We start from the raw sequence: 25,581 nt of genomic DNA on the forward strand, positions 1-25,581 counted from the left end.
CGTTCTGAATCATATAGAGTGACAACATGGGATCCTCTCTACGGGGACCCCATTCTCCCATGGAACCACTGTGAGCTTTAGGCACAGTCTCTTTCGCAGAGCCGCTTGGCCACCTTCTGCTTCCCCTCCTGCACTGGGGAATGGGTTGCCAGAGAGGTACACAGCTTGTTTGGCCCCCACCTCCTCCTCCTGGTCATTCTTTTCTTCACTCTTCACTGTCAGCTGTCCAGTTTCTGAAGCTCCCTCTCTTTAGAGTAGACTATTTATTCCTTAAAGGTTTTTTTTTATTAGCGTATGTTGATTATGCATGGTAATGGGTTTCATCATGGCATTTTCATACACATGTATTCCCCCTCTTATCCCTACCCATCCTCACTCCTGGTAATCCCACTTTTTTTCCTGATGAACCTCCTGCCTATTTTCATGCCTTTTTTCCCTTCTTCTTGTTCTTGTACTTCTTGTTCTTGTTCTTCTTGCTCTTGTTCTTGTTTTTCTTGTTGTTGTTGTTCTTCTTCTTCTTTTTCAAAATTATCTATTGTGTGGCATTAGAGCTGTCTATAGGAGCTTGGGTGGGGATTGTTTACAGGAGTTTGGGCACCTTTCTACATTGGTTTTGCCACTGAAGAAAATGTCTCTCCCTGCCCCAATCAGCTGGGCCCGGTGAGTCCCTCCTTGTTCTGTGACAGGGTGTTGCAAGTCCAACCTTGTAAACACCCTGTTCAGATAATGCAGATGATGTGCGTTCAAGAGCACAGTGGCCGTGTGGTACCCAGGAGTCAGCATTCCACAGTACATCCTGAGTCTTGGAGGGATGATGTGGACTTCCAGTTTATAGCCGCTCATTCAACAGTCATACAGTCTTGGTACTTGGACCAGTGTTGAGTCTGGCAGCCATTGCAAAAAGAAGCTTCTATGAGCAAAGCTAGCAGGCATTGGTGTGGCTTCTTCTTTTCCACACTTCTCCATCAAGTCAAATGAGAAGCTTCTCGTCCACCATCTTTACGTGGAAGTATCCATGTACCTTTTATTTATTTATATTTCCACATACCTTTTAAATATTGCATATGTGATGCAAACTAGGCATAGTGGTTTATGAATATAATCACAGCTTACAGGAGGCTGAAGTAGGAGAGTCATGGTTAGAGGCTAGCCTGGGCTATGTAGTGAGACCTCATTTTATTTTATTTTTTGTCTTTAAAAAATTTACAAAATGATTTGCACATTTGAAACAGGATCTTTCTGTGTCTCACTCTTTAGCTCTGGGCAGTGAACTGGCAGAAACTTGTTATGTAGATCAGGCTAGCCTCAAACTCACAGAGATCTGCCTGCCTCTGCTTACTGAGTGCTGAGGTGTGTGTAACATGTATGTACAATATCCACAGAGGCCAGAAGAGGGTATCGGATCCCTCAGAAGTATAATTGTAGAGTTACAGATAGTTGTTAGTTGCCATGTGGGCACTGGATGGAAACCAGGTCCTCTGGAAGAGCACCCAGTGTGCCTAACTGCTGAGCCATTTGTCTAGTTTAAGGCTTTTTGTTTTCTTTTGTTTTAAAGGAAAACATCTAACAAAAAAAAACAAAGCCAAGCAGTGACACCATTGCTTTCAGATAATTCTTCACCTTTGTGAAGGAATATGTCTGGGTGTAGTACATAAGTGCATGTTTGCTCACGTGTCCACGTGTATGTATGCGTTAATGTGTGTTGTGGCAGTAGCACAAACACTCATGCGTACGTGTGTGTGTGTGTGTGTGTGTGTAGCCAGAGAACAACTTTCAAGAGTTGATTTTTCTCCTTCCACCTTGGTGAGACAAACTAGCTCTTGTTTTTACAAGGGTTATTTGCCTAGCTCTACCACCCCCATCCTTCGACTCCCCATATAGAAGCTGGGATTATAAAACATCTCCATTGGGTGTGGCTTTATCTTGGGGACACCAAGCCCCAGGGATCTTCCTTTCTCTACCTCTCCAGTGCTGGTGCTGTATATGCTCCAGTTTTGTGGGGGCTGGGCACCTGATTTCGGGCCAACACGCTAGCACAGTTAAGTTCTTTACCGACTGAACCATTTCCCTACATCTAAATATATATGTAATGGCATAAACGAATGCAGACAGATTGTAAAAATATATATACAGCTTTAATGGCGAAATAGACTTACAGAACCACCGTTCCCTCGGAGACCAGGAAAGCAGAAGGGACGGCTGGGAGCATGCTCGCCAAATTTATAGGCAAACATTAGCCTGAGGCGAACACACCCCCCAAGGGGCAGGACTTATCCCTACATATATATGCTTTTGTGTAAATATAAACACAGGGCTAGACATGCAGTGCAATTGCTAGAGTGCTTGCCCACCACGCACAGGTCTGGGGTTGATATTTAGCACTATCTAAATGGGGCATAGTCTATAACTACAAGTCTTTAATCCTAGCACTCAATAAGGGAGGTAGGAAGACCAGAAATTCAAGGTTTTTCTTGACTATGTAGTGAGTTCAAGGTCAGTCTGGAAGACACGAATCTCATCTCTCTCTCTCTCTCTCTTCTCTCTCTCTCTCTCTCTCTCTCTCTCTCTCTCTCTCTCTTCTCTCTCTCTCTCTCTCTATATATATATATATATATATATATACACATATATAAAATTACTGCAAAAAAGTGAATGAAAAATAGAAACAAGTGAAGATGGAGATGGCTCAGTGATAAGGGTAGTTTCTATGCCAGCATGAGGACCTGAGTTCAAATCCTAAGCATGTAAAAAGCCAGGCATGTCCAGGACCCTGGGTGCCTGTAACCTCAGTGTTGGAAGAGTAGAGGCAGGAGGATTTCTGAGGTTTTTAGCCATCATCTTAGTTCCTGTCTCAAGGGAAGGCAGAGAGTGAGAGAGTAGGGATGGCAGATATTCCCTGGCCTCCAAACACGCGTGCTGGGGAGATTGTACCCCAGGTTGAACCCTAGTGCCTGCAGGAACACACGCGCCCCCCCCACAAACACATACATACACACACACACACACACACACACTCCAAGCCTGCATGTTAAGACCATGCTGTTTTGTTTTTGTTTGTTTGGTTTGGTTACTAATGTTCTCAAGGGCAGTCAGTTCATTTGATTACACCACCTAAACTTCTAAGTTTCACTTGAGGTAATTTTTTTTTTTTTGCCCATAGCTGTATTAATGTTACTAAGCCCACAGATGGATGTGCAACCCCAGAAATACAACTACACCCAAAAGGTTAGTGGTTTCCTTGGTCCCTGATGCTGAAGTTAAAAATAAATTAAAAAAAAATCCACAAATGGTTAATGCTGTTTTATATTATACAAGTTTTTTCAAGAGATTTTTAAAAAGATGGGCACGGTGGCTCTCTCAGTGTTTCTGTGGCTGATAAAACACCTTGACTGAAAGAGATTTGAGGAAGAAAGGGTTTATTTCTGCTTCTATTTTATAGTCTATGAGTGGAACATCTGGGTAGGTGCCTAGAGGCAGCAGCCTGGACGTAAGAAGTGCAGCAGAAGTCCTGGAGGGAGGGATGCTGCTCCTGGCTTGCTCAGCCTGCTTTCTTATAGATCCCAGGACTGCTTGCCCAGGGCGTGGTCACCCACTGGAGGCTGAGCCCACCCACATCAATCACTAACCAAGAAAACACCCTACAGGTTTGCCAATGGCTAATCTTATGAAGGCATTTTCCCAGGTGAGAGTCCCTTTTCCCAGATGACTTCAGCTTGTGCCAAATTGACATAACACTAGCTAACACAGTGAGTGCTTCATGCTTGGGGTCCCAGCACGTGGGAAGCAGAGTGACAAGTTCAATACCAGATTCTGAGCCATCCAAGGACGACATAGCAGGGCCCTGACTTGAACATTTGGAGGGGGGGTGGGGAGAGAGAGAGAGAGAGAGAGAGAGAGAGAGAGAGAGAGAGAGAGAGAGAGAGAGAGAGAATGATTTCTTTTTTTAAATCTACCTTGGAAAACATGTTTTAATCTGAATTCCAAGCAAATAGATCTATATAAAAATCTGTAGCAAACATCTAGAAATAGCACACAAGGCTTGGGCTGCTGCTAAGGCATCTTGAGATCATTCAGTCTGTTGTTTCTGTCCTCAGTTTCACAGTCATTAACATTTCAGTACCAGAAGTTTCTTCCACTTTCCTATCTCCCTCTGTAGTTTTCAAGTCTCTCTTCCTTATGATTTATTCATACTGACTGTGTTTTCCCAACACCACGAGGCTAACACTGATGCGCCGAAAACCTTCCGGGACTCCACCACGCCAGTCATTTTCCCTGCGTTCACTCTCTGCTGTCTCCTCAGCAGTTTCCAGGAGACAGACAGTCCACTGCGCTCTCTGAGTCACCACACCTTCCTGGCATCTCATCTTGGAATGATGTAGGACTTGATTTTAAAAAAGGAGACAGTAGTAGAGGGGTTGGCACGGTGGCACCATGGGTAAGAATAATCATTGTGGAAGCAAAGAACTGAGCTCATCTGATTGCAAATCCCCATTCTCACATGGAAGCTGAGTGTGTGTCACCTTGTTTGCCTGTAACCCTGACACTGGGGGATAGATGGACACAGGCCGATCCCAGGAGCTCTGCTAGACAAGACCTTGTCACAAAAATAAGGTAGGCTGTGATAGAGGAAGACAAGAAGAGTCCTTCTGTGGCCACTGCAAGTGGGTGTACATACGTGCACACACACACATGCACCGCACAAGATTTTTAAAGAAAAGAGAGGTACTCATCTATACTGTGATTTGAAACCATTAAAAATTAGGTATGCAGGCTTAACAATAGGACATTCATAAAATTTCTATGATTTATTTATTTTTAGATTCACATATCAAGTGTGTCTGCCAGCATGTAGGTACGCATGTGTAGTGCTGGCATGGTTAGTGTCCTGGGCGAACAGAAAAAGACATCGGATCCCCTAGAACTACAGTTACAGATGCCCGTGAGCTGCCATGTGGGTGCTGGGTACTAAACCCTGGTCCTCTGCAAGAGCAGCTCTTAATCAATGAGTCATTCCTGCAGCTCCCAAACTCATGCAATTTTAAAAATTTATTAGCAATCTCAGAGAACAAGCAGGGCTGAGTTCCATTCTTGCCTCACCCGTGTCTGTTATCTCTGCCTGCTGTGAAGCCTGACCGAATTGCCACAGTACTCCCTACCTGAGGATGAGCAGAGTGTGCTTGCCTTCTTCTAACTAGTATGCTAGAAACGGAAAATCCTTTCCTGATCTGTTTACTATCGCATTTTTCCTTTTATTTATTTATTAAAGATTTCTGTCTCTTCCCCGCCACCTCCTCCCATTTCCCTCCCCCTCCCCCAATCAAGTTCCCCTCCCTTGTCAGCCCATAGAGCAATCAGGGTTCCCTGCCCAGTGGGAAGTCCAAGGACCACCCACCTCCATCCAGGTCTAGTAAGGTGAGCATCCAAACTATCGCATTTTTTAAAGAGATTTTCCCCCATTTTTATTGGTAGATTTGCCCTTTAGGATGTTCCTAGCAGACCCTCAAGAAATAGATAGGAATGCTTGTTGATCTTCTAGAAGACAGGGCCTATGTTCAGCACTTTACGTAGGACAGCTTACAAGCACCCCCTTAACTTCAACTCCAGGGGATCTGATGCCCTCTTCTGGCCTCTGAGGGCAGTGCACTCATGTACACATACCCATACATATGAACATGTATGCATACAGTCATAACATAATTAAAAATAAATATTTTTAGTTGGGTATGGTAAGTGTACACATTTAATCCTAGCACTTGGGAGACAGAGTTATGTGAATTTCTGTGAATTTGAGGCCAATCTGATCTATATAATGAGTTCCAGGTCAACCAGAGCTTGGCAGTGAGAACCTGTCTCATAAATAAATAAATTACTTATTTTTAAAATTTAATTTATTTTTATGTGCATTGGTGTTTGCCTGCACGTTTGCTTGTGTGAGAGTGTTAGATCTTGGAGTACAGACAGTTGTTATCTGCCATGCAGGTTCAGGGAATTGAACCCCAGGTCCTCTGGAGGAGCAGTCCATGCTCTTAATTGCTGAGCCATCCCTCCAGCCCCTCAATCATTTATTTTTAAAAACAAATGTTCTTAAACATGCAGAAATAGTGGTATGAATTTGAGAAAATGTGTGTTAATTATTTTTATCCTTTTTATGAGGAAATAAACAGGTTAAAAGTACTGACCATAGTGGGGAAGGATTCACGTAGCTGCTGCATATGATCTCAGTGCACAAGAATTTGCTTTATTTGCTGATCTCTCACTCGTTTATTTACTTCCTTACTTGATATGATGTGTTTGCCTCTCCTTTAAAACACAATGCAGCACATGGCACATGGACAATCTCTTCCTCCTATGATCTCCTTCCTCAGAGACAATGGCCGTCACAAAAGTGTTTTGAGCAAGCTTTAGCCTGCATTTCATCCATTCTCACCTGAGGAGTAGCTCTGATGGCATTTATTGATTCGTGTCGTTTGTATTCTTTGCCTTGGGCATGTGAATAAACAGGTTCACCAAGTTTGGTGGCACATACTTGCTATGCCAGCACGTGGAGAGCAGAGGCAGGAGGATCACGATAGCTCAAGGCCAGCCTAGTCTACATAGAAAGTTCTAAGCTAGCCAGGGCTACAAGAGGAGCCCTGTCTCAAAAGCAATCACCCAAATAGTTACTTTCATTTCTTTTAGTGACTCCAGTATCTCATCATGTGAACGCTGTCATATGTATTAAGCACCCCCTGCTGGCGGCACTCACGGTTACTTTATTGCTATTTTAAGCAGAGCTGGAATGAGCATCTTTGAATTTCTTCTTCTTGTGTGCACATGCAAAAATTTTTCTTTAAGCACATATGCCTAAAACTGGAATTGCTAGATCAGCAAATGAGCATATTTAGTTGTATGAAATAGTTTCCAACTGGCTTTCAAACACTTTATATTCTTGCACACAATCTGTGAGAACTCAGAAAAAAGCCTGAAAAATGTTTGTGTTAGACTCTTTGGAGATGTCTATTTGAGCAGCCTGAGGCTGGAAACCCCCAGGCTCCTTGGAGATGAAGAGTTTCTTTTTGGTCCAGTTATTGCCATGTGATCTAAGAGCTAGGTAGCCACAAAAACTGTGCCCCTCACTGTGTGTGTATGTGATGTGTGTGTGGTGTGTGTGTGTGTGTGTGTGTGTGTGTGTGTGTGTGTGTGTGAGAGAGAGAGAGAGAGAGAGAGAGAGAGAGAGAGAAGGAATAGAACTCACACATGCTAGGCTCTTCTACCGAGTCATCTCCAGTCTTTAAACTGGATTAAATAATTTTGGAGACAGAGTCTTCCTCGTAGCTAAGGCTTTCCTACAATTTGTTGTATAGCATAGGTTGGCTTTGAACCCACAGTGATCCCCTGTTTCAGCTTCCCAAGGGTGGAAATTATAGGTATGTGTCACCACATCTGACTTACAATTGTGTTTTCAATACTCCTTCAGACGTGGAAAGTGTTCATGACATAATATTATGTGGCCACGGAGACACCCAGCTTTGATAGCGTGTCTGCAGCCTGGGTGAAAGGAAGAATGACAGCAGCCACATGGCTTCCTTCAGCCTTGCTTCTCCTTTTCCCATTCTTGTGTTTTCTAAACTGGCTCAGATTTTTGATTGATTTTTCTACAATCAAAGAAAAACTGAATAAGTGTTAAATAATGATAAATGACTAAGTCCTACTCCTTTATCGTTGTTGTTGCTTTTCTGAGACAGGGTATCACTGTGTAGCCCTGGGGACCCTGGAACTCGCTCTGTAGACCAGACTGGCCTTGAACTTGCAAAGATCCAACTGCCTCTGCTTCCTGAGTGCCGGGATCTAAAGGTGTGCGCCACCACAACTGCCCTCTCCTACTCTTTGTTAAAACCTCCAAACCCCAAGATTCAAATCAAGGATTGTTTTCTTTTTTTTTTAATAATTATTTATTTATTATGTATACAATATTCTGTGTGTATGCCTGAAGGCCAGAAGAGGGCACCAGACCTCTTTACAGATGGTTGTGAGCCACCATGTGGTTGCTGGGAATTGAACTCAGGACCTTTGGAAGAGCAGGCAGTGCTCTTAACCACTGAGCCATCTCTCCAGCCCCAAGGATTGTTTTCTTAAATTAATTTTTAATTAAAGAATTTATATGTATCTGTGTGTGCCTGTGTGGAGGTATGTTCATAACTGAGTGTAGATGCCTTGGGAGGCCAGAAGAGAGCACTGGATCCCCGGGAGCTGGAGCTGCAGGCTCTGGGAGCCGTCTGATGTAGGCTGGAGCTAAAGTCCTTTGCAAGAGCAGATTGTGCTCTTAACTGCAGAGCCAGCTTCCCAGTTCATCCTAGCGATGACCAATTCTATTGCTTAGTTCTAAAAGAGCCTACCCTCCAGAGATGACCCCTTGGCATGCATTTGCTTGCTGTTAGCATTTCATCCTTTTGCTTTTTTTTCCCTCCTATCACTGAATTACAAAGGAGCCTCAAGGCCCCACCCTAATCCTACGGTACTCTTCAAGGTGGAGTACCATTCTTGTAATCTCAGACCCATTTTCCAGGCTGTTGTGAAGAGGTGGAAGAGGACAAACTGAGGGGTAGAAGCAGCAGTAAGGTGTGGCCTGTGAAATGTCAGGGAAGAGACACGGAACTGCCAGCATTTGAGAGGAAACTGCTAATGGGGCCAGGCTCTCTGCAACTAAGCACCATAGACAGGTGCATGGCGGTAGAGAGAATTCACTTGTGCTATCTGCAAAAATATTGGGCAGTGCTTGTCTATGTATGCAAATGTAAGATTCAAAGAATTTGTGTCAATGATTACTTGGCAGCAAGTGTGAGAAAATTTTGATATTTTACTTTTATTTTATGAGACGTCTTGCCAAATTTTACTTGAATGGTCTTATATCTTGTTAGCTTGAATTTTACTTTGGGGGGCAAGTTCTCTACAGTAATAAATGCATCTGTTGCTAGGTAGAGCAAGTTGCTAGGGGAGGATCTTCTCAGACAAGCAAGGGAATGATTACAGGGCTACCAGTAGACGGGCAGGGTTAAATGGGATAAGGTATGGAAAGCGCATGGCTTGGCTCTCTCTTCAGATTCCACATTCCAACTAATCTTCAAGATAGCACCGATGAGCCTTTCTTTTGGAGGCAGGGTCTCATGTAACCTGACCTGGACTTGAACACGCTATACAGCCAAGGAGAACCCTGAGCTCTTGATCTTCCTTCCTCCACCTCTTGGTTTATGGGATTACAGACATACACTATCATGATTGGTTGAGGACAAATGAAAGCGTGTGTGTGCATTGTGTGTTATACATACGTATATACATGTTCAAATTTGTATAGCTCCATGTGCATGTGCTCACATGTGTGTGTCGTACATGTGTATATAAATGTTTGAATTTGTGTAGTTGCATGTGCTCACATGTGTGTGTGTTATATATGTGTGTATAAATGTTTGAATTTGTGGAGCTACATATGCCATGTGTGTGTTGTATATCTGAATATAAATGTTTGAATTTGTGTTGCTGCATGTGCTTACATGCATGTGATTTATGTGTGTGTGTATAAACGTTTGGATTTGTGTAGTTCATGTGCTCATGTGTGTATGTGTTTTATGCGTGTGTATAAATGTTTGTATTTGTGTAAGTGCATGTGTGTGCGTGTTTTACATGTGTGTATAAATGTTTGGATCTGTGTAGGTACACACGTGTGTGTTTTACGTGTGTGTATATATGTTTGGATTTGTATAGGTGCGTGTGCTCACGTGTGTGTGTGCTTTATACGTATGTATAAATGTTTAGACTTGTGTAGGTGCATGTGCTCACGTGTGTGTTGTACATGTGTGTATAAGTGTTTGGATTTGTGTAGGTACATATGCTCACATGTGTGTGTTGTACACGTGTGTATATATGTTTGGATTTGTATAGGTGCATATGCTCACATGTGTGTGTGTGAGTGTAGGTTTCTGAGGGAGACATAAAGAGTCTTCCTCAGTAACTTCCCACCTTATTCACTGAGGCATGGTCTCTTAGTTGCACCCAGAACTTGGAGATATGGATAATCTAGCCAGCCTGTCCTGGGGATCCTCTGTCTCCATTACTTTCTCAGGCTGGAATTACAGGTGGCAGGCATGCTTGTTTGGCATTTACAGGGGCTTGGGGGATCCAGATAGGAGTTCTCACACTTATGGGACCAGTGCTATTTTTACTGACCTGTCTTCCCAGACCAAGACCAATAAACTATTGGCAACATCTAAGAATCTAAGGCAAGAGAAGCCTTTCAAGTTGGCATTCTACCATGGGAGTCACCAGAAAGGAAGAAAAGCCATTATATTTCCTGCTGTTCTATTGGAAGACTACACTATGGCCTTTTAATATCTGTCGTGTAAACAAAACCAAGCAAAGGCTGGGAGGGAGGCGTGGGAGAAAGGCACTGTGTCTCAATAAATCTGCTGAGCAGACAGACCAAGCTCTGCCTCCTCCCTGCCTGGCAGCAGCCATCAGGTGACAGGAGATGGGTGAACATGAGTATAGATTGGAACTATGAAAGATGCAGAATTGGCAGCGTCAGAGTGCTACCAGCAATAGGGGTGCCACGGGGCTCCAGGCCCCACCTGACTGCATGCAAGGCCAAGTAAGAGTATGTCATCATCAGGATTCATGTTTGCTGTGATGGCCTCAAATGCCCATTCCCTCAGGGCCCATCTTATGGCAAACCTGGGGACAATGGTATTAACCATCTGGAGTTTGCTGAAGCCTGCAGCCTGTTAGTAAGCAGGGAGGTGGATGCTACTACTGAATCCTTACTGTGTTGGTAGAATCCATAAATGCATGCTTTGATGTTATACTCAGTGACCTATCCCATAAAGCTATCAGAAGACACCTGACACCCAAGGGATCTCTGAAGTCCACAAACACAGGAAGTTCATGGGCTGACTCCTGTGGGTCACAAGTTTCACCTCCTTATTGATGGTTGTCATCATGAAGCTTGGGGAGGGACAGTATTCTTCAGTTCTGCAGTTACTGAAAGCAGAGGCGATGTGTGTAAAATTCCTACCCAACAGGCAACTTAGGACAGTCATGTCTGCTTAAGGTGTTAGCTGCCTGCCCAAACTAGTCTGCAGGGGCTGGGGAGACAACTCAGTGGTTAAGAGTGCTGGCTGTACTTCCAGAGGACCTGGTTCAGTTCCCACCACCCACATGATGGTACAATCTTCTGTAACTCTAGTTGCAGAGGATCCCGTGCCCTTTCCTGACCTGCCAGGGCACTGCACACACATGGTGCACAGACATACAGGCAGTCAAAATACTCACACACATAAAAAAAAATCTTAAAAAAACCAAACAACCCAAAATCTGGTCAAGAGTTTATTTCATGTATGCTTTGTGGAACTCTAGTAGTTAAAGTACAATAATGTTTGAAGACCACGATGGTATGTCTTACATTTAATAGATTAATGTGTGGTCTTTGTGTTGTCTTGTTGGGAAGTTATGAGTACAGTGTGTGTAACATGCTGTGTAGCATCAAAGGTGTCAAATAAAGTCTTTGAATGAGAGATTTTTTAATAAAGATTTATTTATTCATTATGTATACAACATTCCTTTCATGTATGCTTGCAGGCCAGAAGAGGGCACCAGATCTCATTATAGATGGTTGTGAGCCACCATGTGGTTGCTGGAAATTGAACTCAGGACCTCTGGAAGAGCAGTCAGTGCTCTTAACCTCTGAGCCATCTCTTCAGCCCATAAAGACTTTTTTTTTAAAAAAAAAAATCAAGGCCTGGTTCATATTTAGTGTTGGGTCAATAAACAAAAGCAGAAGCGAAAAACAAACAACATAACACAAAACCCTGTTCTACAATGCTAAATGATGGACAGACAAGATCCTGAAAACTGAAGCCAGTGAGACCGGGTTCAGTGTTTCTCTTTGTAATGTAAGGAGAGTAACCAGGTAAGATAATTTAGGTTACGAATTTCGTAAGAATGAATGATGAAAAGAGCCATTATTTTCTATTCCTGAGCCTAGATTTAGTATAGATTTGTGATACTCAGTCAAGTTAGCTACTTGTGTACACAGGCTCTGTTTTTATTTGATTTGTGCCAAGATTCCCAGCTCAAACAAACTACATTCATAGCAAAAGATTACTGTTTCTCCAAGAGCAGAAACTAAACCGTGACTGTTTCCCTTATGTCAAGGGACCTTCAATGTAAGCAATGTTGCTTAGAAGGAGAGGTTTTCCTGGCCTTACCTCAGCAACCTAAAATTATGTCAACGGTGGTGTGCCTCCTCCCTCTGCCAGAGGTCTTCTATCTTTGCCTGTTTTGTTGTTTTTGTTTTGTTTGGTTGGTTTTCAAGACAGGATTTCTCTGTAGCTTTGAAGCCTGCCCTGGAAATAGCTCTTCTAGACCAGGCTGGCCTTGAACTCACAGAGATCCACCTGCCTCTGCCTCCCAAGTGCTGGGATTAAAGCTATGCGCCATCACAGCCCTGTGCTCTTTTCCTGATTTGCTCCCAGCTCAATTTTGTCTTTTGTTTCTTTATTTTTTAAATGTGTGTTTAATCTATTATCCTTTGACAATTGTTTATATGTATACATTGCCCTTTGGTCATTTCAGCCTCTATTACCCCTCCCACTCCCGCTGAGCCTCCTCTTTTTTCCAACAAGCCCCACCACCCCTTACATGTCTTTCTTGTGTATTTGACCAACTAAAATTTATTTGTGCCAATACTCCCAGCTCAAACAAACCATGACAACCCGGGCAACCAGTTACTGCTGGTAGCCCTTTAGGGAGGGTGGGGATACATGAGCCCATCCCCCAATCATGGTGCCATGTTGAATGGCTTGGTCTTGGTTAGATGCTATAGGTTCGTGAGTTCAATGGCCATACCACATCTGGAAGACAGTGTTTCACAGCACACCTACCATCTTCTGCCTCTAGATTCTTTCTGGTGCCTTCTTCCAAGATGTCCCGTGGCACTCACTTTTTCTTTTTTTTAAATTGTGTGTGTGTGATACATGCCTGTGTGGGTGGGTCGGTAGGTGTATGGAGGCCAGAGAAGGGTGTCAGGTGTCTTTCTCTCACTCTGCCTTGTTCCTTTGAGGCAGGAGTTCACACACACACACACAAACACACAAACACACACACACACTTTCGAGGGTGGCAGCCAGCAAGCCCCAGTAATTCTCCTATCTCCATCCGCCTCAGTGCTGGAGTTACAGGCTTGTATGAGACCACATCGGGTCTTTATGTCTATGCTCAGATATAAACGCAGACCTTGGTGCTGCCATAGCAGTCACAGCTAACTGCTGAGCCATCTCTCCATCTCTCATTTTTCTTTCTTTTTGAAGAAACATTGCCTAAATTTTTATACGTTATGTTTTGATCATATTCTTTCCCTTCCCCCAACTCCTCCCAGATCTCCCCTATCTCTGTACCCTCCCAACTTCATGCTCTTCCTCTCTCTTTCAAAAACAAAAGCAAAAAAAAAAAAGAGCTGGAAAAACAAATAACAAAGATCAAATTGAAGAACTTAAAAGAAAATAGATAAGAAAATACAAAGAAAGAAAATCATTAAAACAAAAAACCAAACACATAAAAAGCACACAGAAACAAAGCATGAAGTCTGTTTGGTGTTGGCCAACTACTCCTGGGCCTGAGGCCTTCCCTGTCTGGAGAGGGGTTGAGATAACCGAGGACACTCCCCTGGAAAGCACTGATTTCCCTTCCCCAGCAGGTATCAATTGCAGATAGTTTCTAGATTACACATGGGACTTTGTGCTCCTCCTTCTCCATGCTGGTCCCACCAATAAATGTCTGTGCAAAGATGTTTATGTTTATGTCTCAGGCTGTATTGCAAAGCTCTGAGGAAGATATTAGTATGCAAGGAATTCATCAGAGAGTGCTTGGGGGTCAACACCTGTGAAAGGGAAAAGAAAGAAGAAATATTAAACAGAGGCATAAATTGATCTGTAATACAGATTCAGTAAAGGCCCCACGTGTTCCTTAGGAGTTGTCCCAAGTTGGGGCAAGGGAATAGACCTTCGTTCTCTTCACCAATCACTCACTGGCATAAACGGCTTAAAACCATGGCATGACCTGGCATGATACAGTTCTCTTTAGCAGAGGGAATTCACCAAATAGAGTGGATAGGCCCTGGGGAGCAAATTCTCCAATCAGAGCAAGGATGTTGGACAGGCATTGTCAGCTTGAGCCATCCATAGATCTGTGCACACAAGAGACTCCTGTAATGGTAAAATACTGCGGCTCCAGCGCAGTTATCCCCCCTCCCAGGGGGGGCTCAGCCGGCCACTGCCAGTGATTTAGGGCAGTGGAAGACCACTGCGGGCCATGATGGGCAGCCAATCCCACCACCCAAGACCTCTGTGGGTCCCAGGTGGGTGGGAGGTGGTGGGTGAGAGACTAGTCCCACAAGGAGCTGCAACAGGTGAGAGACAGAGATGAACAGGCATGCTATGCAAAGAAAGTGGGTATTTATTTAGTGGGTTATTTGGGGGAAAGGGAAAGGAGGGAAGGGGTGAAGGAGAAAGAGCAGAGAGAAAGTCAGAAAGAGAGATAGAGAGAGAAAAAGAAACAGGGTGGGGGAAGAAGAGAAGCTACCTCTTCAGGAGAAAGATGGAAAAGAGAGAAGCCGAAGGAAGATCTGCTAGTTGGACCTTGAACTTCTGATCCTTTTGCTCTTACCTCTGGAGTGCTGGAATTACAGGCATGTAACACTATGCCTGTTTTATGGGTACTTGGTATTAAACCCAGGGCTTCATGAATGAAAGGCAGTCACTCCAATTAAGTGGCACCCCCAGATTCACCGTAATCTTTTCTTTCTGTTTTTGAAGTTATGGAAGTGTGTCCTGAGGACGAAATGCAGGCCATTAGGCTTGGTGCCAAGTGCCCTTAATCTGCTGAGATTTCTTCCCTTCTGGTTCCGTGTTTTGGGTGACAGTGTCTTACAGAGTCCAGGTTGGCCTTGAACTCCTGATCAGGCATGGGCTTCCACTACCGTTTTTGTCTGTAACCTTTTTGTTGTTTGGAGACAGGGTTTCTCTGTGTAGTCCTGGCTATTCTGAATCTCTCTCTAGAAGAGGCTGACCTCAAACTCACAGACCCACCTACCTCTGCCTCACGAGGGCTGGGAATTAAGTCATCTGCCACCACTGCCTGGCTATCTGTAAACTTCTTGACATTGACAATCCATATGTTTTCTTTTATTTCCCGTTAGTCAAGGTTGAAGTTTGTCAATTTTATTGTACTTCTTAAATAGCCACTTTTTTGAGTTACTCATTTGTCTTTTACTCTGTTTCACTGATTTGAATCTTGAATCTTATCTCCTTTGTGTTCTTCCTTCTTACTTCTTTTTTTTTTTTGAGGGGCTATTTGTAGTCTCTTAGCCAGAATATATATATATGTATATATATATATATATATATATATATTTAAAAATATTTATTTTGGTCAGGCATGGTGGCACACACCTTTAATCTCAGCACTTGGGGGGGAGGGCAGAGGCAGGAAGTTTGAGGTCAGCCTGACCTCCAAATCAAGTTCTTGGACAGCTAGGGCTGTTACACAAAGAAACACTGTCTCAAAACAAAGATTCATTTCATTTTTGTTTTTGTGTATGTGTGTGTGTCCATAAACTGTGTGCGGAGGCCAGAAGAGGTCAACAGGTCACAGGGAGCTCGACTGACAGGTGAGCCACCTGACATGCATGCTCGACACTGAACCCAGGACCTCAGCAAAAGCAGCAAGTACTGTTGACTGCAGAGCCGTCTCTCCTGCCCGTATTTACTTTTTTTTAAATCTATTTTTTTTTTAGTGTGTTTGTGTACGCGTGCATACGCCTGAGGTTTTTATCCTTGCAAACACTGCCCCTCTTTGGGGATAGGGTCTCTCATTAGCCCATGTCTCATCAGTTGATCAAGCTGGTGGCCAGCAGTCCCTGGGAGCTTGTCTACCTCTGCAGTGCTGGGATTATGAGCATGCCCCGCCATACTCAGTAGGTTTGCATAGGTTCTGGGGATTACATAGGAGCTTGGGGCCTTGGACTTGCCAGGCACATATTTTACTGACTGAACTACTTTTTCAGACTCTTTTCTTTCTCTCCTCTTTTATCCATTCCAAATACAAATTTTTAATGATAGAAAGTTTCCCCAAAAAGCCATTTTAACTGTATCCCACAAATTTTGGCATACTATGTTTTCCTTCCTTCCTCCCTCCCCTCCCCCTCTTTTTTTCTTTTATTTATTTATTGGAAAGAGGCTGACTTCACATTTCCCTGTATAGCTGAGGATAGCCTTATCCTTTTTATTTATTGTTTTTTAGTTTTTAGACATTTATTTGTTATTTTTTTATTTTTTACTATGTAGCTATGGCTGTCCTGGAACTCACTCTGTAGACCAGGCTGACCTTGAACTCACAAAGATCCACTTGCCTCTGCCTCCCAAGTCCTGAGATTAAAGACATGTGCCACAAAAGTATTTTTAATTCATTTTTCAAAAAATTTATGCGTTTACAATACGGTTTGATTACATCTAACACAAATCCCTCTTTCCATTTCACCAAGCCGCTAACACATACCTTTCTACCATCATTTCCTCTCCCTCTTCTTCCTCCTCTTCTTTTTGTTTTAGTAACCCACCAAGTTCAGTTAGAGCTGTCTGCATGTGCACGGATGTAGGAGCATGGGCTGAAGTACGGGCTGTCTGCTTGTGGCTGCTAACTCTACTAAACAAGAACAAAGACCATTACCCAAATTCTTTGGTTACATTAAGCAAGCTTTATTTTCTGTCATGCAGGGCTATCTCCCTACATTGGGGTTTGGAAATACAGCATTGAACACAGAAAAAAATGGGGCTTATATAGCCTAAAAAACTACAAGAATAGGAGGTTTTCAAGGGTTGGGGGATTTCCAGAGGAATTTTGGTTACATTGGAACTTGGCTGAACATTTCAGAATTATTTGGCAGAACATACTATCTTATCAAGGTAAATTCAAGGTATGAGTCAGACTCCATAGGAGGGGTAGGGTGGGGAACATATCAAATTCCAGAAGCAGGCTAAAGCATGGTTTTGCAGGAAACAGAAATACACTCGTTCTGATCTTATAACAAAATAGTTTCCACCCTTAAGATGGAGTCAGGCTGGTCCATCACTCACCACACCCCTCAAGAAAAATTATCTTCCTTCCACTAACTACCATCAAATGCCAACAACTTCTCAAGTAGAAATGGAGTCTCATGAGCCCCTCTCCCATTCAGACTGGATGTGGGCTGGCTTGATCTCACGCAACCCACTGTAGCGACTGTGAACTCATGAGTGAGACAGCCACGCTATGTTCGCTGCAACCCGCTGTAGCAAATGTGAACTCAGGAGTGAGACACCCACGCCATGCCCACACCTCACAGCACACTCCTCCCATCTGCTGGCTCTTTCCTTTTGTCCCCTCTTCTAAGATGTACCCTGAGCCTTGCAGTAGAATTGATATAGATGTCCCATTTAAGGGTGAGTACTCCAACAGTCACATAGTCTCAGTACTTTGGCCAGTTATGCATCTCTGCCTTGCCTGCTGCCCCACTGCAAAGCCTTCTCTATACACTTACCTGTGTACATAAAACACAAACAGTAGGAGTAGCAGCGGTGGTTCTCAATGTGTGGGCTCAGCCCACTGAAGGATGTCAAATGGCCTTGTCACAGGAGTCCACTAAGACCATCGGACATACGGTCATAACAGTAGCAAATTACACATATGAAGGAGCAACCAAAATAATTTTATGGTTGAGGGCCACCACATGATGATCTTTACTTATTTTTTTATTTAGAGACAGGGTTTCTCTGTAGCTTTGGAGCCTGTCCTGGAACTAGCTCTTGTAGACCAGGCTGGCCTCGAACTCACAGAGATCTGCCTGCCTCTGCCTAGGGAGGTTGAGAATCAGTGCCCTAGAGCATAGCTTTCCCAGCCTGGTCCTTGACCAGATTTATAGCACCAGATGCTGGAGCAGCCCTCAAAGTCAAATTCAATTAGAAATTGGTTGGTTACCCAATAATTGCTACATCACTATCATATCAACCAGCGTTTCCTATAGCATGCAGGGGTCCTCAGATGGATCGATCAATCCATTCTTTTTCCTTTTTTTTAGATTTATTTATTTATTATGCATACAATATTCTGCCTGCATGTGTCCCTGCACACCAGAAGAGGACACCAGATCTCACTATAGATGGTTGTGGGCCACCATGTGGTTGCTGGGAATTGAACTCATGACCTCTGGAAGAGCAGCCAGTGCTCTTAACCTCTGAGCCATCTCTCCAGCCTGGTAAGTCCATCTTTTTTCCCCCAGTGGCGTGGGTAGCACTTTCTAACACCATGAAAACTAGCCAGTGGAGAGGAAGGTTGTAAGGGCCCTGTGCTTCTCTGATCTTCCTGCTTCTACCCCTTAAGTGCTGGGATCACAGCCTGCACAGCCACACCCTGTTTATGTAATACAAGGTCTCGAGCACACTAAGCAAACAATCTATTAGCAGAACTACCCTCGGCCCTCAGCCAGTGGTACAGCATTTGTCTAGCATTCCATTTTATTTTTGCTTTTGTCTTTTAACTCTACTTGTTCTATTGATGTAAGATTTACATTTGTTGTTGTCGTAGGTTTTTTTTTGAGACAGGGTTTCTTTCTTTGGCCTTCCTGGAACTCACTCTGTAGACCAGGCTGGCCTTGAATTCAGAGATCCTCCTGCCTCTGCCTCTTGGGTGCTGGGATTAAAGGTGTGCACCACCCCTGCCCAGCTTGCTTCAGTCTTGGGTACAAATAACCGTAAACTTCTTTCTTTGTTAAGAGCTTGTCTTTGGTGGGGTAATGACGGCACACAGCCTCCTGTGCATGTAGTTCTATTAGCTTCAGCTGCCAGCTTGTCACAGAGTCACCTGATGGAATTTCAGCTAAGTGATTTCCTACTCCACACTGACGGGGTATGCGTCTGTGAGAGTTCATCTTGAGTGAGCTCCTTCAAGGTTATGACAAGAGGTTACCCAAAAAGCGGCTGCCTACAGGATGCTTGGCCTGAGGTGTGGTTGCTGCACGTCCTGCCAAAACAACAGATTGCTTAACTCAGGATATAGTTACTTGATGTCTTGGGTATTGAAGAGGTAACTTCTTTGTTTGTTAAAAGTCTTGCCTTCTTACTCCCTTTTGGATTGGGGTATAGAAGGCATATGGAAAATAAATGCAGGCGAATTGAATATTCACTGGGTTGCCCTCCCAACTCTATTCTGTATCTCTGTCTATTTCTTTTGTATCTCTGTTTCGTCTGCCTAAAATGCCTAATCCACACACCCCTACCCGGGAACGTACAAACCCGTCAAGGCTGGACCCTGACAGATGTCACCCCAACATGGAACCCCGACATCCCCAGACCTTCCTAGAATTACCTTTTACATGAATTATTCACATCCCAAGACTTCTTTCAGGATCTCCTTCTTGGAAAAACAGCCTAAGTCACTAACTATGACCAAAATGGCAAAGGGGAGAACTTTGGGGAGGAATGTAGCAATAAAAGATGATTTCAAAGCATTCAGTTAACCTTGACAGTAGGAAGATAAACAAACTTAATGTGTGTGATAAATGTTCTCTGGCAGTGTCTATTAATTGGCAACATACAATACAGTGAAGTTGACTTTGACTCATAATTTGTTGAGTGAAAAGCACATTACAACGGGATCGCTACTTCTGCCGTGACGTCATCCACACGTTCCTTTTATAGCTCATTTCACCCGTGGTAGAGCCTTTGTCCTTTGAGCATGGCGTTTGGAACCTTATTTCTCAAATCTTATGATCATCTTCATTCTTTTCCCCAAATCTCTGGATCTAGAAAAGCTGCCTTAATTTTGTTCTTCTTCAGCGATGTTTCCAGCCTACTGCTAGCTCACCCTCTCTCCTGGAAACTCAGCGAATCTGATGGTCACCATTCTTTTCCTATCCCTGACAATGCCACCTATGACTTCTAGATTCCTGAAGAGGTTGAATTTCATGTGCTGGCCATTTGTTTCCTCCTTCAAAATCCTTTCTGCCCTCAGAGTCTATGAAACTGATTTTCAAAAAGGATTTCTTTGTTTTGTTGTGCCCAGACTCTTGGCCCTGAGCAAGAGACCACCAGGGATCTAGGACTTGGGTGCAAAAGCAAGGTTTGTTTCAAAACACAGTACAAGCCTAGGCAAGGAACTCATCCAGCACACTCAACGCAGTAAGGGTGGGAGGAGCTGCCTTTCAGAGATTACAGGACGTTTTACAGACAATCTTGCAGGACCACCAGTTCTCACCCGATTTGCATACCCTGACCTAATTGAGGACAGCAAATAATTACAAAAGGGCACGAAATTCAATAAGCATTACATCATTATGTAAATGAAGTATGGATAGAAGTGTGTTCTCAGTTGGCCCATTCCTATCTGTCCTTGGGGTGTGTAGATGAAGCATACTATGGTCATATTTTTAATTGGTCAGTTCTTGGCTATTTTTTGAGGCAATGCCCTCCTAGTTGTTATCAGCTCCTGGCCCTTGTCAGGTATGAAATGTTTTAGCCTAGCCTAAACAGCGTGAGTCAGGTAGAAAACAATTAGGTCACTCTGACCCGTTTTTCATTTCTTTCATTCCCCCCTTTCCTATGTAACTAATTAGAATCCAGTCCTGGGTTTCTGAATTGGTCAGGGTCTGTGACACTGATGTGAGTGTAGCCCCCCCCAGTCTGTGTTTTATAAATTGCAGAAGCTTATTTAAAAGACGAGGGCCAAAAGTTAGCAATAAAAGTAATATAAGCAAAGGTCCAGTAATTGCCATGACTATTAACGGGGGAAATGATTAAACCAGGATTCAAACCTTCCTTGAGAAGAGTCTAATTCTTCTTTCTGCTTGGTCAGTCTTTCCCTAACTTTGGCCAAATTGTCTCTTATAATTCCTGAATGGTTAGTGTGAAAACAGAATTTCTCTCCTAAAACTGCACAGAGTCTTTCTATGTAAGGAAGTTTTCTTTTGATTTCGCATCTCAACCAGGGATTACGAGATGACGTATTCTTTTAACTGCTTCCAGATGACTTTGGGACATCGTTGTCAAGAGCTAACAAAGGTGAAATTCTTGTTAAAAACAAAGAGAAAATTCAGGCAATGGGGTATTGATCAGGGGCATCTGGTTCGTGGACTCTGTTGAAGAGCAAGGGAGCATTTATAAACATCGGCTAGACTGGTCCACATCAATTTTCAGCAAGTCCAGGGTCCACAGTCATTTGGAGTAGATTGTAGTCAGCAACTAATGCTTGGATGTGTCTGCCAACCAAGGGGAAACCTGTTGAGACAAATTCAAACTGGGAACAGAAGTTAAAATTTATATATTTAAAGGAAGATAATACATTTGAAAATTTCAGGCCCATATAAAAATCTGTATTATAGAAAAATCACATAAGAGATACCTATAAAACAGCAAAAATAGACTCACCTTTGAGTCCTAGGAAAAACAACAACACAGATTTGGGTTAAAAGTGTGTAAACTTATAATTAGAAAATCTTGAGCTTGCGCCTCAAACAGTAAGCAGTCATTGCTCTATCAGCTTATCAGAACTATAACACAGAAGGGTAAAGAAATCTGAAACATTTTTGTATTTTAATTATTTATACCCTTGTAACCTATATTTATATCATAAATATTTTGATGCTGTCAAGTTAACAAAGCTATGGCTAGCCTAACCATCAACACTCTCAGAGATCTCAGAAGCATAAATAAATTATATTTAAGTACAGACTAAACAGCTTTCGGAACTATTAAAAATGACAGGGACCAGCCCATGAACAGTCACACCCTGATCTCCATAGCACTGGGGGCAGAAGTATCAGAACAACAGGCTTTACCAGGCCCATAAGGTGAGAGGTTCCTGTGGAAGAGGGACATGGAAAAGACTGACCTTATTTTTCTAGGCAAAAGTGATGCAATCAATTCTCCAGTGTCCTATTGTTTGACCATAATTTGAGCTGAATCCTGGCAGCAGGTGATGCGTTGGGACATCTTGCCCAGTGGTCAGCGTCATCACTATCCAGGTGGAGACATCGTGGTGTCCCCTAATCTTCTTTGGAGACCTTGGGTCACTGCTAGGATTTGAGAATCTGTCTGATATAAACTTTTTAATTGTCATAAATACCATATTTTGTAGATCTCTGAAGTATGAGGGCTGCCTAAATATATCTGATTAGACAAACTTTGTTTTTAGTTACTTGTTTTAAATTTGGCTGATTATTAACTTGTATTTCTAAGAGTCTACAATAAATTTGCATCTTTAATAAGACCAGGACTTTATATCATATTTTTAAATCATATTTAACCTTTAAATTAATGATTTTGGATTGAAGCTAATAAAGAAACCAAATTAACCATTCTGAGGTTAAAAAAAACAGAACAAATTTGTATTATATTGCCATATATTAATGGAAGAACCACTAGTTCCTTTAGTGTATATGACTCAGTTTATCCAAATAGCTTAAGTTTAACAAAGTTAGCAAAGACAACGAGGCTAGACATACATTTTTTAGCCTGATTAGACCTTAAGTAATGAGAGACATTTTTTAAACCATTGGTTTTTAGCTTTCTTAAATCCAAACACTAACAATATAAAACATTTTATAAGCACACATGTTCCATAACCTATTTTATTTTATTGTAGCTGACACTTCTGGTGACTAAACCTGGCACTGGTCCTTCTAAACACTTAAGGTCCATCCTTGCCCTTTCTTTGGGACTCTAGTCTCAGCTGTTCCCTGTGATCCATTTAGTCTTTTTTCTCTGTGACTCTGGAGTTACAAGGTTTAACTGACAGAGGAAGGTACATTCTTGTGTATAAAAGCATTGGGGTGCAGCGTTTCAATAAAGAATGGCATAAAACAGTTTTAACATTATCTACATCAAAAAGACATCCAAATTCCTGCTAACCCAAATCTAGTGACCAGAGCTCAGAGAAAAATTACAAGTAAAATTTACAGTTACCATAGGCTAACATTTCAACAAAACAAGCATATACAATTTTCTCAAGAAATAAACATGACTCTTTAACAAGACAAATAAGACTTTTTAAAACCAGAATTAACCTAATATGTCAGACCTGGCTCAGAGCTAGGGGTGCAGACCCGAGATGGGCTGCTGCCTAGTCATCGGCATCCGAGGTGCTGTTGTTCCTGTTGTGTATCCCCCCCCACACACAGACACTTAAGCTCTGTCCCATTTTTTTCAGTCCTGTTGTCAATCCAGTCTCAAACACAATAAACAAAGGGACAAGAGCTTCCCGGAATTCCAGGGGATGACTATCTGCCCTCTGCGGTGGGAGATACCCAAAGACACTCCAAGTCAAAGGTATAAATTCCACAAGTGCCTCCCTATTCTCTCTTCCCAGTTCCGTATGGAAGTTTCTGAAAGTGAACAGCCAGACCTTGGGTAGAATCTTTGGGGGGGGGGGGTTCCTCTCGGACCCCTCCACCTGGTCTAGGGGTCGAGACGTCTCCCGATTCCTCCAGAATCACTGCCCTGTGTGTCTGCCACAGTGAGAGCCCGTCACTTTAAGAAAAACACAAAGAAAACAAAACTGACACACACGAACATGAAAGAGAAAAGACAGACAAGAGCTCTCTTACCGATCAGATTCAATAAACCACCAAGACCTTGAAGGTCCCTGAGGGTCTCTAGGGTTCCCAGCCAATGCGCCAAATGTTGCCCAGACTCTTGCCCCCCAAAGAGACCACCAGGGATCCAGGACTTGGATGCAGAAAGCAAGGTTTACTCCTAAGAGCAGTACGGGCCTAGGCAAGGAACTTGTCCAGCACACACAACGGGAGGAGCTACCTTCCAGAGATTACAGGCCGTTTCATAGACAATCTTGCAGGACCACCAGTTCTCACCTAATTTGCATACCCTGACCTAATTGAGGACAGCAAAGGGTTACCAAAGGACATGAAATTCAATAAACATGATATCATTGTGCAAATGAAGTATGGACATGGTATGTTCTCAGTTGGCCTGATCCTGTCTGTCTTTGGGGTATGTAGATGAAGCATACTATGGTCATATTTTTAACTGGTCAGTTTTTAGCTATCCTTGAAACAGTGCTCTCCCTGTTGTTAACGGTTCCTGGCCCTTGTCAGGTATGAAATGTTTTAGCCTAGCCTAAACAGCGTGAGTCAGGTGGAAAACAATTAGGTCACCCTGACCGGTTTTTCATTTCTCTCAATTTTTCTTTCTTTATTTTTTTTAATGTGTTTGGAAGTTTTGCCTGTATTCACATCTGAGCCCCATGTGCATGCAGTGCCTGCAAGGACCAGAAGAGGGCATCATATCCCCCAGGAACTGGAGTTACAGATGGTTGTGAACTGTGGCCAGGTGCTAGGAATCCAACCTGCTCCTTTGCAAGAGCAGTCAGTGCTCCTAAATCCTGAGCCATCTCTCCAGTGCTTACCTTTTCTTTCTTTATTCCTCCTTTCTTTCTCAGTACCTTTTTGCTATCTCCTTTTAAAGGTAAGTATTCTCTACTATTCTTGACTCAGCTGCCCTACCTCCTGTGGCAGGGAACAGGGGTGTGGATGGGAGTGGTGCCGGCTGGCGGGACTCCATCTCAGGCCTCAGGGCTGTTAACAAGGCAGTTCACTACACTACAAGGCTGCTGGTCCAGTCTCTCACTCATCTATTTCCTCCTCTTCCCCAGAGATTTCACATTTTAAATGAAAACCATTTTCCTGATCAATCTGAAGACAGATCTGAGTGTTTGTCTGAGATACCAAAGCTAACAGAATCCTTATGGTCTTATCAAACATTTCCCCAGTACTACCTATATAAAACTTCTTATTAAAGTTTAATGATTTACTCCTTTAGTGTTTTACCAACTATATATTATGTTCAATTTCTTGACCCTGCTGTATTCATTGTTTAACTACAAAATCTTACTCACCCATTAACAAAACTCCTTTCCTTTCTTCCTTCCTTCCTCCTTTTACTCCATCTTTCTTTAATTCAGCAAATATTTGTTGCACATTTCTGCTTCCTGAACTATGTCCAGTCCTCATGGAGCCTACATTACAGAGGGGTTAGTGTAGATATACAATGAACACTAGAGATGATGAATGACCAAATCCATTGAAAACCTCATGAACAGAGGGCCCTCCAACACAAAGTTCCTATGCTTGACTCGTCAGAGAGCAAACTAACCTCATCAGAGCTATCCTTCTGTGACCAATACATTCTCTGGGCCACCATGCCTGAGAACACCAGCCTGAGCAGTTACTCATAAGGAACTTTGATGGAGAAAACAGGAAATGGATGATGTGTTTACGCATATACCTCTGGGTCAGCAAGACGGCTCAGTGAGGAAGGGTGCTTGCTGCCTAGTGACCTGAGTTTGGTCACTGGAATGCACAAGGTGGAAGGAGAGAACCAGCTCCTGAAAGTTGTCCTCTGACCTACACGTGAACACCGTCATGAACACGTGGCAGTAAATAAATGTAATTTTTTAAAGAGAAAAAAATACCTCTGGTTATTATATAATTCATTTTTATTATTTTAGATG

General features: G+C 43.0%; 1 long non-coding RNA gene across 2 annotated transcripts in view; it reads left to right on the top strand.

Annotated features, from left to right (window-relative positions):
- LOC142853738 (uncharacterized) overlaps positions 1-25,581 on the top strand; it is a 66,762-nt gene that overhangs the window by 35,698 nt on the left and 5,483 nt on the right. The window contains exon 2 of one of the 2 annotated variants that reach the window (XR_012911244.1): positions 18,140-18,316. The exons of the other annotated variant lie outside the window; for it this stretch is intronic. This is a non-coding gene — a long non-coding RNA (uncharacterized LOC142853738). The remainder of the gene's footprint in view (positions 1-18,139; positions 18,317-25,581) is intronic. 2 annotated transcript variants of the gene reach the window in all.

Source organism: Microtus pennsylvanicus, chromosome 7, assembly GCF_037038515.1.
Source record: "Microtus pennsylvanicus isolate mMicPen1 chromosome 7, mMicPen1.hap1, whole genome shotgun sequence".
NCBI classification, from domain to species: Eukaryota; Metazoa; Chordata; class Mammalia; order Rodentia; family Cricetidae; genus Microtus; species Microtus pennsylvanicus.